This window comes from Pinus tabuliformis, chromosome X, assembly GCF_031772625.1.
Source record: "Pinus tabuliformis cultivar Carrire ecotype Pingquan chromosome X, CPIR1, whole genome shotgun sequence".
NCBI classification, from domain to species: domain Eukaryota; kingdom Viridiplantae; phylum Streptophyta; class Pinopsida; order Pinales; family Pinaceae; genus Pinus; species Pinus tabuliformis.
In genome coordinates, this window is record NC_142308.1 from 1,338,128,557 (window position 1) to 1,338,141,590 (window position 13,034).

General features: G+C 36.0%; 3 pseudogenes; all 3 read left to right on the forward strand.

The window, feature by feature from the left end:
- Positions 1-1,672: 1,672 nt before the first annotated feature.
- On the forward strand, positions 1,673-3,516 carry LOC149145008 (monooxygenase 2-like; annotated as a pseudogene).
- A 519-nt stretch (positions 3,517-4,035) lies between these two features.
- LOC149145009 (GTP-binding nuclear protein Ran1B-like) lies at positions 4,036-5,217 on the forward strand (annotated as a pseudogene).
- Positions 5,218-6,246: 1,029 nt separating this feature from the next.
- Positions 6,247-9,631, forward strand: LOC149145010 (monooxygenase 2-like; annotated as a pseudogene).
- The last annotated feature ends 3,403 nt before the right edge of the window (positions 9,632-13,034 follow it).

Here is a 13,034-nt window from a genome sequence, read left to right on the forward strand (position 1 = left end):
CATCCTTCACAGCCTCTCGAGCTTCCTCATTGTAGTTCTTAGGAGATACACTTTCTTGAGAATTCTGAGTTTCACTCTTGGAAAAATGTTCAATTTTCTCTTCGTTTTCAACTACAGAGACCTGATACCCTTCAGTGGTTTTTGAATCATTCAATTCATCCTCTAAACCTTCATCATTAACAAGTGATATGGGATTTTCCTGAAGATACTCTTTACTGCATTCTTCATCGGCTTGAGCTTCACAAAATCATACATACCTTGATGAGGGAACACATTGTTATAGTCTACAAAATCGATTGAAATGTTTCTTCTGTTTCAAGAATAGAATCAATTATACCTCAACAAGGGAACATATCATTATTATCTAGAAGCTTGGCTCGTTTAATTTGTTCTAGAATTATTGCAACAGATCATTAGTGGCTGGGTTGTGTTTCATGGAGTAAAAACACTTATAAATGTGGAGAAAACACATCATTACTATAAATACAGAGGAAACCCATATTTTTTCTTGAAGAATAATACCTGAACAAGGGAACAAATCAGTATTGTCTTAAGAATTGATTTTATTTTGAACAATCTCCTAAGCCGTGACTGCTTTTTCAAGAACAGATTCATCCATAACTGAACAAGGAACACATCATTACTGTCGGTAAGGTTGGGCTTGTTTAATGGAGTATTGAAATCATTATAGCAAAGGGAACACATCATTAATATTAATACTAGGGGAACTAGAATAGAGTCAAGGCATTCTCGAACTAGCGAACACATCAATACTGCCTTCAAAACTGTTTGAAGAATCAACAATTTCCTGAGTCCTGTCTGGTTCTGTTTATTTATAATTACATGAATAACTAAATTTCTTCTTTGAAGTATCGCTCTTATTTGTGTGTAGACATGAATCCAATCAACCTTGTAATGAGATAACTCACCTGCATGCTGGGAAACACTAGGCATTGGCTCATACATACTAGAGACACTGTCCACTTTCGAACCATACAATTCATCAAGGCCATAAAATTGTTTGTCATTGTTTGGACTCTGAATAATGAAATTTGTCTTCATGAACTTCATCCTTAATAGCTGAGTTATGAGGTTGCAGACCAACATCTCAAACTCGAATATTCTCATAAGCTTCTTAAGGTTCATCGTATGATGAATTAATCAGTTGATGATCTCCAAATTTCAAAGAAACTGCATTAGACAACATGGGACAACCATCATTTTGGCTACTGTTATAATTCTTATGATATTTTCGTTCTTCATCATCATGAGTTTGACTTTTGTAAACCTGTTCAATTTTCTCTTGTTTTTCAACTACATGATCTTGATATCTTTCAATTGTATCTGAATTCTTAAACCCATACTTGTGAGTTTACAGGGAGTTGATATAGGTGCACTGAGTGGACAGTTATAAAAATGTCCATATTCATTTGAATATTTTCAAGATTACAATGACCGTAGGGCTCACTAGAGGGGTCTTCCATGGCAGATAGTCCATGCCATGCTAGAATATGGACTCCTAAAAGGTGTGAACCCTGAGTTTAACCAATAGAAATTCAAAATCATATAAGCCAATTCTTATTGGGCACAACATTCTTAACATTCTTTGTAATCACAGAACCTATGAAACTTGGTATCCAAAAATAGCATAATAAAGCAGAGGAGAAAAGATATGGCTATCCAAATTGATATCAGGTACCTTTTTATTTCGCATCTAGAGGTTACCGTAAACTTCTATTTAAAAAAAAAATCTCACTTACATTAGATGTTTTCGTAATTTTCCCATTTTCTTATCGAATGCTTCTCATCTCAAACCCCTCGCTTTTTAGTCTGGTTGGTTCTTTCAGATTAATGCTTCTGCTTCTCTGTTTCAGCTTTAATGCTTCACTTGCTGCTTCTTTGTCTAGGGTATACCTTTTTGTATTCTTTATTTCTGTCCCTGGTCATTTCTACATCTTGGAGATGGCTTCAGCACTCCCTCATTGCCACTATGAAATGATGTACTTTCTATCCCATTAACTATTTTGGTCATCTTTTTCTCATATTCTTTGTAATACTAAGTAATTTTCCTGTCTATCAATGGAAATCATGAAGTTCGATGCGTGCAAAGGAGTATGCTTTTGGATACCCTTGCAAAATAATTGGCTCCAAGAATGATCAGATTCAATGCTAAAGTTGTTTCCATTCAACAGTCTACATATTCTTCTTTCACTATAGTAAAACTGGGAGATGGAATGCTTATCAAAGCTAAGGGAGCATCTTAAATCCAAACTTTTGAATCCCATTTAAAGTAGTAAAACTTCGGCGTAAATTTAGTAATGAATTGAATCCCCTCTTGCTAAACAAAGGTAATATTAATAACCGATATGCACTGATTTCTATCAGACAAGAATTTGTATCATGGTTTCTCTCATACACGAGTACTAGATGTCCTTTTGTATTTGAGAAAAAATGACAGGGGTCTGTTGAATGCAAGTTTGATCATTAAATCTATCTTCTATGTTATCATGTTTCTCTCAACCATTTGGAATTTGTTTCTACTCATAGGTATTGATAGGTTGTGATGGAGGGAATTTCGTAGTCGCTGAATGGTTGGGTCTTCCAGCCCCTAGTCTTTCTGGGAGATCTGCTATTAGGGGATTGGCAACATACCCTGAAGGACATAAGTTTGGGCCAAAGGTGCAGCTATTTTGGGGAGAACATTTGTGGGCAGGTTTTGTTCCATGCAATGAGAAGGATGTTTACTGGTTCACAACCCAAAGTTCACTTCCTTGTGGTATAATATTATAGCACCCTTTGTTATAATTGTTCTGTGGATCATGTGTAGGTGCAGGAAATCATCAATCTTAAAAATAGATTCTTCAAAAATTATTGAAACCTTCTATTATATTCCTTTCAGATAATTTTGAACAACTGCGTTGCATTTGAATTTTTTATCTTGATATTATAATCCTCATATAGTAGTCACAAGCTCTATGTACTATTTGACAGAAAATAACAAGAATATAAGGCATGCCTAACTTGATGTCTTGCAAATTCATATATTGGACGTGATCCAAAGAGTATATTGGAAAATGCATTGGAAAGACTTCAAGACTATACAGAGGTGATTTTAGATATAATAAAGAAAACTCAAATAGACACATTAACATTAACACACTCAGCTTGAGGTGGCCATGGGTAGTGTTATTCGGAAAACTATGTAAGGGAAATGTCTGTGTTGCACGGGATGCAATGCATCCTATGACTCCAATCTTAGTACAAGGTGGATGTTCTACACTTGAGGATGCAGTGGTGCTAGGAAGGTGCTTGGGAGAAGCAATGACAATCACGAATGGTCTAGAAGAAGACAAAAGAATTGAAGCAGCACTGAAGAAATATGTGGAGGAGAGGAGATGGAGAGCATTTGGGATGATAAGTGGAGCATATATAACAAGAATAGTGGAACAAGGATCTGGGTGGCCCAACAAAAGTTTACAAATATCAGATCCTATTTTTAGTGGTTCTGCAGTTTGATCTACAGTCTTTACCATAAATATGCCCATGGACAAAACTCCAAATATGATTTTCTTCATCAGCAGGTAGATCTTGGGTCGTGTAAATTAGAAAGATAATATAACACCTTAAGCCTTCAGGGAAATCTTGCTATTTACCCTTTCCTTCTCCTTACCTTCTTACAATCAATTTTCTTATTAAATCACTCAAGGAGATTCAACCACCATTAATTGTTTATACTTATTTTTTGGGATTCTAGGCACTGAATCTTTTCCTTAATATGAAGAATCTTAATCATGCCTTGTCATAATTCTCTTTGTTGGATCCTTTGGTAAAGGAGTGGTCTCTTGGGACTTTACGAAAGTAGTGTTTTTTGTCATCATCCGCAAGTGTAGTAGACACTTGTTGGTTGGAGGACTGTATATTTGAGATTTTGGGGTGACTTTTCAACTTTTTGTTTAAAAAGGTCCTACATGGATTCAAACTTGGATCGATCCCAAGAGAACTTTTGACTTATTAATTCTATTTTCCCGTGTTGACATGTATGTAGTGTGGGCTCAGTAGCAACACCTTTTAACCTCAATATCAATGAAAATGGAGCAACTATAAGCCCTTTTTTGGTTCCTTTTTATCAGCGCTCTGTTTTATTCATTTATGTCTCTTTATTTTGAATTTTAATTTAATTTAGTTTTGAATTTATAGATAGACTGTGTTATTGGTTGTTTTGATCAATACTGGTTTGCTTTTCCTGCTTCTGTTGGCATTTTCCTCATTGAATTGGCAAGGGTTCTGTATTTTTCCACTTATATTTATTTGAATTTAATTAGTTTAATTTTGAATTTATAGATAGACAGTGTTATTGTTTGTTTTGATCAATATTCGTTTTCTTTTCCTATTTATGTTGGCATTTTCCTGATTGAATTGGCGAGGGTTCCATATTTTTCCACTTCTATTTATTTGTTTCCTTCTTATTTACTGATTGGGATTTTGTTTGTTGCAGTATTCATGGGCAATGTGAAGTTACCATGTTTGATGTTACTGCACGATTGACTTACAAGAATGTCCCAACATGGCACAAAGATCTTTGTAGGTATCTCTTTTGTAGAGAGGTTGGATCTCTATGTAGAAATGAAGGTTCCTTAATTGTGTGGTGGAAAAATTACCTGAACCGATTAGATAAATATCTTTGTGAATTTCAGGGTGTGTGAGAACATTCCTATTGTTCTTTGTGGAAACAAGATTGATGTGAAGAATAGGCAAGTGAAAGCTAAGCAAGTTACTTTTCATAGAAAGAAGAATATTCAGTACTATGAGGTATCTGCAAAAAGTAACTACTACTTTGAGAAGCCATTCCTGTACTTGGCATGAAAGCTCTTAGGGTGAGCCTTTAATCTAGTTTCTGATGCTCCCTAATATGAATGTTATACTAAAAATTTGCATTGATTCTATAATGGGTTATTTTTATAGGGATCCAAACCGTCATTTTGTGGAGTCACCTTCTCTTGCTCCTCTTGAGGTTCAGATAGACCTTGCAAACCAGCAGAAGTAAGTAGAATGCTATTTTCTTATTATTTTTTGTTAACCTTTATTGAAATAATTTGTTCCATTTCTAAAAGATTGAAACTTTGGCTTACAATCTTTTATGTTGTTAGGTATGAGGCCGAACTTGTAGCAGTTGTGGCCCAACCCCTTCCAGATGATGATGATGATGCTTTTGAATAAGATGCTTTTGCATATTTAGGGATTGGCGGATTCAATTAGTTTTGTATCATTGGAGTTTTCCCTTGAGTTTTGACATTTAATTCTGATTTATATTTTGGGGCTTAGAATAGCTTTATCACATCTCTCTATATGTGATTTGGGTACTTTGCAGATGTTTTCATCGGCAGAGTTGGCTAAGCTATCTTGGTTCAACTCCATTATAGAGCTATTTTTATATGCGAAGATAGTGTTTTCCGTTATATACTCTTGCACAGTTTTCACAAGAACTTTTTGTACTCTTCAAATATTTCAAGAATGCTCAAGTGCCTTTTGTTGTCTACTATTGGGGGAAATTCTATTTGCGATGATTGTTGCTTGTAATATATTATGGCTTCTTAAAACTTTCTCTGAAAATTCTAGCTATGTCTGACGATTTATTTTAACTCTGAAATCGGTTTACATAGTTGATAACTGTGGCTATCAAGCCTGCCTGGGTATTCTTGTGGGTATGTTTTCTGTCGAACACATAAAGGTATCACCATTTCATTAATTGGGCTCTTGATTGATTTCTGCATAAAGTTTCACATTGTATAAATCTTGAATGATAAGACATTGGAACATTAAGTGGTTTTTCTTCACTACGAAAGGTAATTTGTTGCAAGAAAATGTTTGTTGCACATTTTGACTTTTAGGTAAATCATAAACAGACTTATTAATTGGGACTAAATTCTTTTTTGTAAATGAAAGCCAGGTTTTACAGTTAAGTTGGTGCTAGATAAACTGTCTAGTTTTTTCAAATGAAGAGGACTCAACTAAATTTTATTCTACATATTCTTTTCTTTTTGTAGAATGAGGAATGGGATTTACTTTTTTTCGATTAGCTAGATGGAGCAGGAAAGTTTCATAAGTTTTAACATTGCATTCCAAGAAATAATAAATTATGGTCTTACAAATGGTTCAGGGTAAAAGTGCTAACCAACAGTTGACTGCATTGTGATTGTTAACTTGTGGGCTTGCACAACTTATTTTACTGATGCACAACACCAAGCAATGAAGGATGGTGGTGTTATTGTTGGCTTGAATGTAGCCCGTATTATCAATGAACCCACAGCTGCAGCAATAGCTTATGGCTTGGACAAGAAGGGTGGAGAGAGAAATATTGTTGTTTTTGATCTTGGCAGTGACATGTTTGATGTCAGCATTCTGACTATTGACAATGGAGTTTTTGAGGTTTTGGATACAAATGGTGATACCCATATTGGAGGTAATCTGCCTGAATTTTGTCTGTGAATTTCACATTACGAATTTGAATACGTGCACAGTGGTTATCATTGAATTTTTTGGTTGGCTTTCGAGCTTTGAACATACTGGGATGTACAGTAATATGCAAGTGAGGACTTTGACCAAAGGATAATGGAATATTTCATCAAATTGATCAAGAAAAAGCACGGAAAATATATTAGTAAGGGTAGCAGAAATGAAATAAGACATTCAATGTGTTCCTTGTAATATAGATATAAACAAGACATCTAAAGAAAAGTAATTGCACAATGATCCAATCCAAGAAAACAAGGTTTTCCACAAACCAATTAACTCTTCTAGAAAAATTCAACAATTCCAATTTAATAATCCTATCGGCCTGTCTTTGTACCTTTTGGGACAATTGCTAGTTATAGAAGCTATAAGGAAACTCACAATTTGAAGTAAGCTACTTTAGTTGTTCATTAGGAATTACTCAATTATACTCGTTATTTATCTGTATGCTCCAAACCCGGCATTCTAGCACTTGCCTCATGAATTCATAAGTTACATTCTTTGTTTAGTGACTAGTCGATATATTCAAACTATCATTTGTGTATGCAGACTACTATGGAGGGCTCTCGATGTTCTCGGTGTTGCAGAGTCCCTTCACCTGAAGCATCCGCAGTTACAGGGGTATTGTCATTACATCATTCAATTTGATCCTCTGTACTTTACCTCCAGCTGCTCTTCCCACTATAATTTAGCTTCTTGTATGCCAATTTATAGGGCATAGGTGACTTACTTCCCTTCAGCATTTACCAAACAGCTCTCATACACTGACTTTGGAAAATGGTAAGTACGCCAACATAACTCTTGGCTGATAAATGTCCCGGAAAGGATCCAAGACCATAACAAACATAGATGTAGAAATTGTAAAAGCTCACTGTATTATTGTTTCTACCCTCATGCATTCAAGATTTGATCGCCAAACACAATGGCCAACACACAACTTATCTCAAGGCATGCAGAGTTGCATTTAGAGTAATAGGTTTTTAGTTTTACCGTTTACAGGGGGTTGATATAGGCACACCCAGTGGACAATTACAAAAATGTCCATATTCATTTGAAAATTTTCAACATTAAAATAACCGTAGGGCTCACTAGAGGGGCCTTCCATGGCATATGGTCCATGCCATGCTAGAATATGGACTCCTAAAAGGTGTGAACCCTGAGTCTAACCAATAGAAATTCAAAATCATATAAGCCAATTCTTATTGGGCACAACATTCTTAACATTCTTTGCAGTCACAGTACTTATGAAACCTAGTATCCAAAAACAACATAATAAAACAGAGGGGAAAAATATGGCTATCCATATTGATATCAGGTGCCTTTTTACTTCGCATCTAGACGGTACCTTAAACTTGTATTTTAAAAAAAATCTCACTTACATTGGATGTTTTCTTGATTTGCCCATTTTGTTATCCAATGCTTCTCATCTCAAATCCCTCACTTTTTAGTCTGGTTGGTTCTTTCAGATTAATGCTTGTACTTCTCTCTTTTAGATTTAATGCTTCACCTGTTGCTTCTTTGTTTAGGGTATACCAATTTGTATTCTTTATTTCTGTTCCTAGTCATTTCTGCATCTAGGAGATGGCTTCAGCACTCCCTCATTGACATGATGTACTTTCTATCCCATTAACTATTTTGGTCATCTTTTTTTCACATTCTTTGTAATACTAAGTACTTTTCTTGTCTATCGATCGAAATCAAGAAGTTCTACGTGTGCAAAGGAGTGTGCTTCTGGATACCCTTGCAAAAGAATTGGCTCCAGGAACGATCAAATTCAATGGTAAAGTTGTTTCCATTCAACAGTCTATAGATTCTTCTTTAACTATAGTAAAACTAGGACATGGAATGCTTATCAAAGCTAAGGTAGCATCTTAAATCCAAACTTTTGACTCCCATTTGATGTAGTAAAACTTGGGCTTAAATTTAGTAATGAATTGAATCCCCTCTTGCTAAACAAATGTAATATTAATAACCCATATGCGCTAGTTTCTATCAGACAGGACTTTCTGTCATGGTTTCTCTCATACACGAGTACTAGATGTCCTTTTCTATTTGAGAAAAAATGACAGGGGTCTGTTGAATGCAAGTTTGATCATTAAATCTATCTTCTATGTTATCATGTTTCTCTCAAGCATTTGGAATTTGTTTCTACTCACAGGTACTGATAGGTTGTGATGGAGGGAATTCCATAGTCGTTGAATGGCTGGGTCTTCTAGCCCCTAGTCTTTCTGGGAGATCTACTATTAGGGGATTGGGAATGTACCCTGAAGGACATAAGTTTGGGCCAAAGGCGCAGCTATTTTGGGGAGAACATTTGTGGGTAGGTTTTGTTCCATGCAATGAGAAGGATGTTTACTGGTTCACAACCTAGAGTTCACTTCCTTGTGGTATAATATTATAGAACCCTTTGTTATAATTGTTCTGTGGATCATGTGTAGGTGCAGGATATCATCAATCTTAAAAATAGATTCTTCAAAAATTATTGAAACCTTCTATTATATTCCTTTCAGATAATTTTGAACAACTGCGTTGCGTTTGAATTTTTTATCTTGATATTATAATCCTCATATAGTAGTCACAAGCTCTGTGAACTATTTGACAGAAAATAACAAGAATATAAGGCATGCCTAACTGGATGTGTTGCATATTCAGATATTGGACGTGCTCCAAAGAGTATATTGGAAAATGCATTGGAAAGACTTCGAGACTATTCCGAGGAGATTCTGGATATAGTAAAGAAAACTCAAATAGCCACTTTAACATTAACGCACTCAGCTTGAGGTGGCCATGGGCAGTGTTATTCGGAAAACTATGTAAGAGAAATGTCTATGTTGCAGGGGATGCAATGCATCCTATGACTCCAGACTTAGTACAAAGTGGATGTTCTACACTTAAGGATGTAGTGGTGCTAGGAAGGTGCTTGGGAGAAGTAATGACAATCACGAATGGTCTAGAAGAAGACAAAAGAATTGAAGCAGCACTGAAGAAATATGTGGAGGAGAGGAGATGGAGAGCATTTGGGCTGATAAGTGGAGCATATATAACAGGAATAGTGCAACAAGGATCTGGGGGCTTTACACATTGTTATAGAAGCTATAAGGAGACTCACAATTTAAGGTAGGATACTTTAACTATTCATTAAGAATTACTCAATTATACTCTTGATTTATTTGTATGCTCCAAACCCTACATTCTAGCACTTGCCTCATGAGTTCATACGTTGCATTCTTTGTTTAGTGACTAGTCGATATATTCAAACTATCATTTTTGTATTCAGACTACTGTGGAGGGCTCTCAATTTTCTTAGTGTTGTAGAGTGCCTTCGCCTGAAGCATCCGCAGTTATACGGGTATTGTCATTGCATCATTCAATTTGATCCTCTATACTTTACCTCCAGCTGCTCTTCCCACTATAATTTAGCTTCTTGTATGCTAATTTACAGGTCACAGGTGACTTACATCCCTTCAACATTTACAAACAACTCTCGTACACCGGCTTTGGAAAAGGCTACATATGCTAGAATAACCCTTGGATGATAAATGTCTTGGAAAGAATGGAAGACCATAGCAAACATAGATGTAGAAATTGTAAAAGCTCACCATATTATTGTTTCTGCCCTCATGCATTCAGGATTTGATCGCCAAAACAATAAGACCACAATGGCCAACACACAACTTATCTCAAGGCATGCAGTGTTGCGTTCAGAATAGAAGCTATAAGGAGACTCACAATTTAAAGTAAGCTACTTTAGCTATTCATTAGGAATTACTCAATTATACTCTTTATTTATCTGTATGCTCCAAACCCTGCATTCTAGCACTTGCCTCATGAATTCATAAGCTACATTCTTTGTTTAGTGACTAGTTGATATATTCAAATTATCATTTGTTTATGCAGACTAATATGGAGGGTTCTCAATGTTCTCATTGTTGTAGAGTCCCTTCGCCTGAAGCATCTGCAGTTACAGGGGTATTGTCATTACATCATTCAATTTGATCCTCTGTACTTTACCTCCAACTGCTCTTCCCACTATAATTTAGCTTCCCGTATGCCAATTTACAGGGCACAGGTGACTTACTTCCCCTCAGCATTTACCAAACAGCTCTCGTACACCGGCTTTGGAAAATGGTAAGTACACTAGCATAACTCTTGGCTGATAAATGTCTCGGAAAGCATGCAAGACCATAGCAAACATAGATGTAGAAATTGTAAAATCTCACCATATTATTGTTTTTGCCCTTATGCATTCAGGATTTGATCGCCAAAACAATAAGACCACAATGTCCAACACACAACTTATCTCAAGGCATGCAGCGTTGCGTTCAGAATGGAAGCTATAAGGAGACTCACAATTTAAAGTGAGCTACTTTAGCTGTTCATTAGGAATTACTCAACTATACTCTTTATTTATTTGTATGCTCCAAACCCTACATTCTAGCACTTGCCTCATGAATTCATAAGTTACATTCTTTGTTTAGTGACTAGTCAATATATTCAAACTATCATTTGTGTATGTCGACTACTATGGAGGGCTCTTGACGTTCTCGGTGTTGCAGAGTTCCTTCACCTGAAGCATCCGTAGTTACAGGGGTATTGTCATTACATCATTCAATTTGATCCTCTATACTTTACGTCCAGCTACTCTTCCCACTATAATGTAGCTTCTTGTATGTCGATTTACAGGGCACAGGTGACATCCTTCCCTTCAACATTTACCAAACAGCTCTCGTACACCAACTTTGGACAATGGTAAGTACACCAGTATAACTCTTGGCTGATAAATGTCTCGGAAGGCATGTAAGATCATAGCAAACATACATGTAGAAATTGTAAAATCTCAACATATTATTGTTTAAGCATCTAGGAGATGGCTTCAGCACTCCCTCATTACCACTATGACATGATGTACTTTCTATCCCATTAACTATTACCAAACAGCTCTCGTGCACCTGCTTTGGAAAATGGTAAGTATGCCAGCATAACTCCTGGCTGATAAATGTCTCAGAAAGCATGCAAGACCAGAGAAAACATAGATGTAGAAATTTTAAAAGCTCACCATATTATTGTTTCTGCCCTCATGCATTCAGGATTTTATTGCAAAAATAGTAAGACCACAATGGCCAACACACAACTTATCTCAAGGCATGCAACGATGCGTTTAGAGTAGAAGCTATAAGGAGACTCACAATTTAAAGTAATCTAATTTAGCTGTTCATTAGGAATTACTCAATTATACTCTTTATTTGTCTGTATGTTCCAAACCCTGCATTCTAGCACTTGCCCCATGAATTCATAAGTTACATTCTTTGTTTAGTGACTAGTCAATATATTCAAACTATCATTTCTGTATGTAGACTACTATGGAGGGTTCTCGATGTTCTCGGTGTTACAAAGTCCCTTCGCCTGAACCATCCGCAGTTACAGGGGTATTGTCATTACATCATTCAATTTGATCCTCTGTACTTTACCTCCAGCTGCTCTTCCCACTATAATTTAGCTTCTTGTATGCCAATTTACAGGGCATAGGTGACTTCCTTCCCTTCAGCATTTACCAAACAGCTCTCATACACCGGCTTTGGAAAATGGTAAGTACGCCATCATAACTCTTGGATGATAAATGTCTCGAAAAGCATGCAAGACCATATCAAACATAGATGTAGAAATTGTAAGAGCTCACCGTATTATTGTTTCTACCCTCATGCATTCAGGATTTGATCGCCAAAACAATAAGACCACAATGGCCAACAGACAACTTATCTCAAGGCATGCAGCATTGCATTTAGAGTAATAGGTTTTTAGTTTAACCTTTTACAGGGGGTTGATATAGGTACACCCAGTGGATAGTTAGAAAAATGTCCATATTCACTTGAATATTTTCAAGATTACAATGACCGTAGGGCTCACTAGAGGTGTCTTCCATGGTAGATAGTCCATGCCATGCTAGAATGTGGACTCCTAAAAGGTGTGAACCCTAAATTTAATGAATAGAAATTCAAAATCATATAAGACAATTCTTATTGGGCACAACATTCTTAACATTCCTTGCAATCACAACACCTATGAAACCTGGTATCCAAAAACAACATAATAAAACAGAGGAGAAAAAAATGGCTATCCAGATTGATATTAGGTAGCTTTTTATTTCGCATCTGGAGGGTACCTTAAACTTCTATTTAAAAAAAAAATCTCACTTACATTGGATGTTTTCTTGATTTGCCCATTTTTTTATCCAATGCTTCTCGTCTCAAATCCCTCACTTTTTAGTCTGGTTGGTTCTTTCAGATTAATGCTTCTGCTTCTCTGTTTCATCTTTAATGCTTCACCAGGTTGCTTCTTTGTCTAGGGTATACATGTTTGTATTCTTTATTTCTGTTCCCCATCATTTTTGCATCTAGGAGATGGCTTTAGCACTCCCTCATTGACATGATGTACTTTCTATCCCATTAACTATTTTGGTCACCTTTTTTTCGTTTGCTTTGTAATCCTAAGTACTTTTCTTGTCTATCAGCAGAAACCATGAAGTT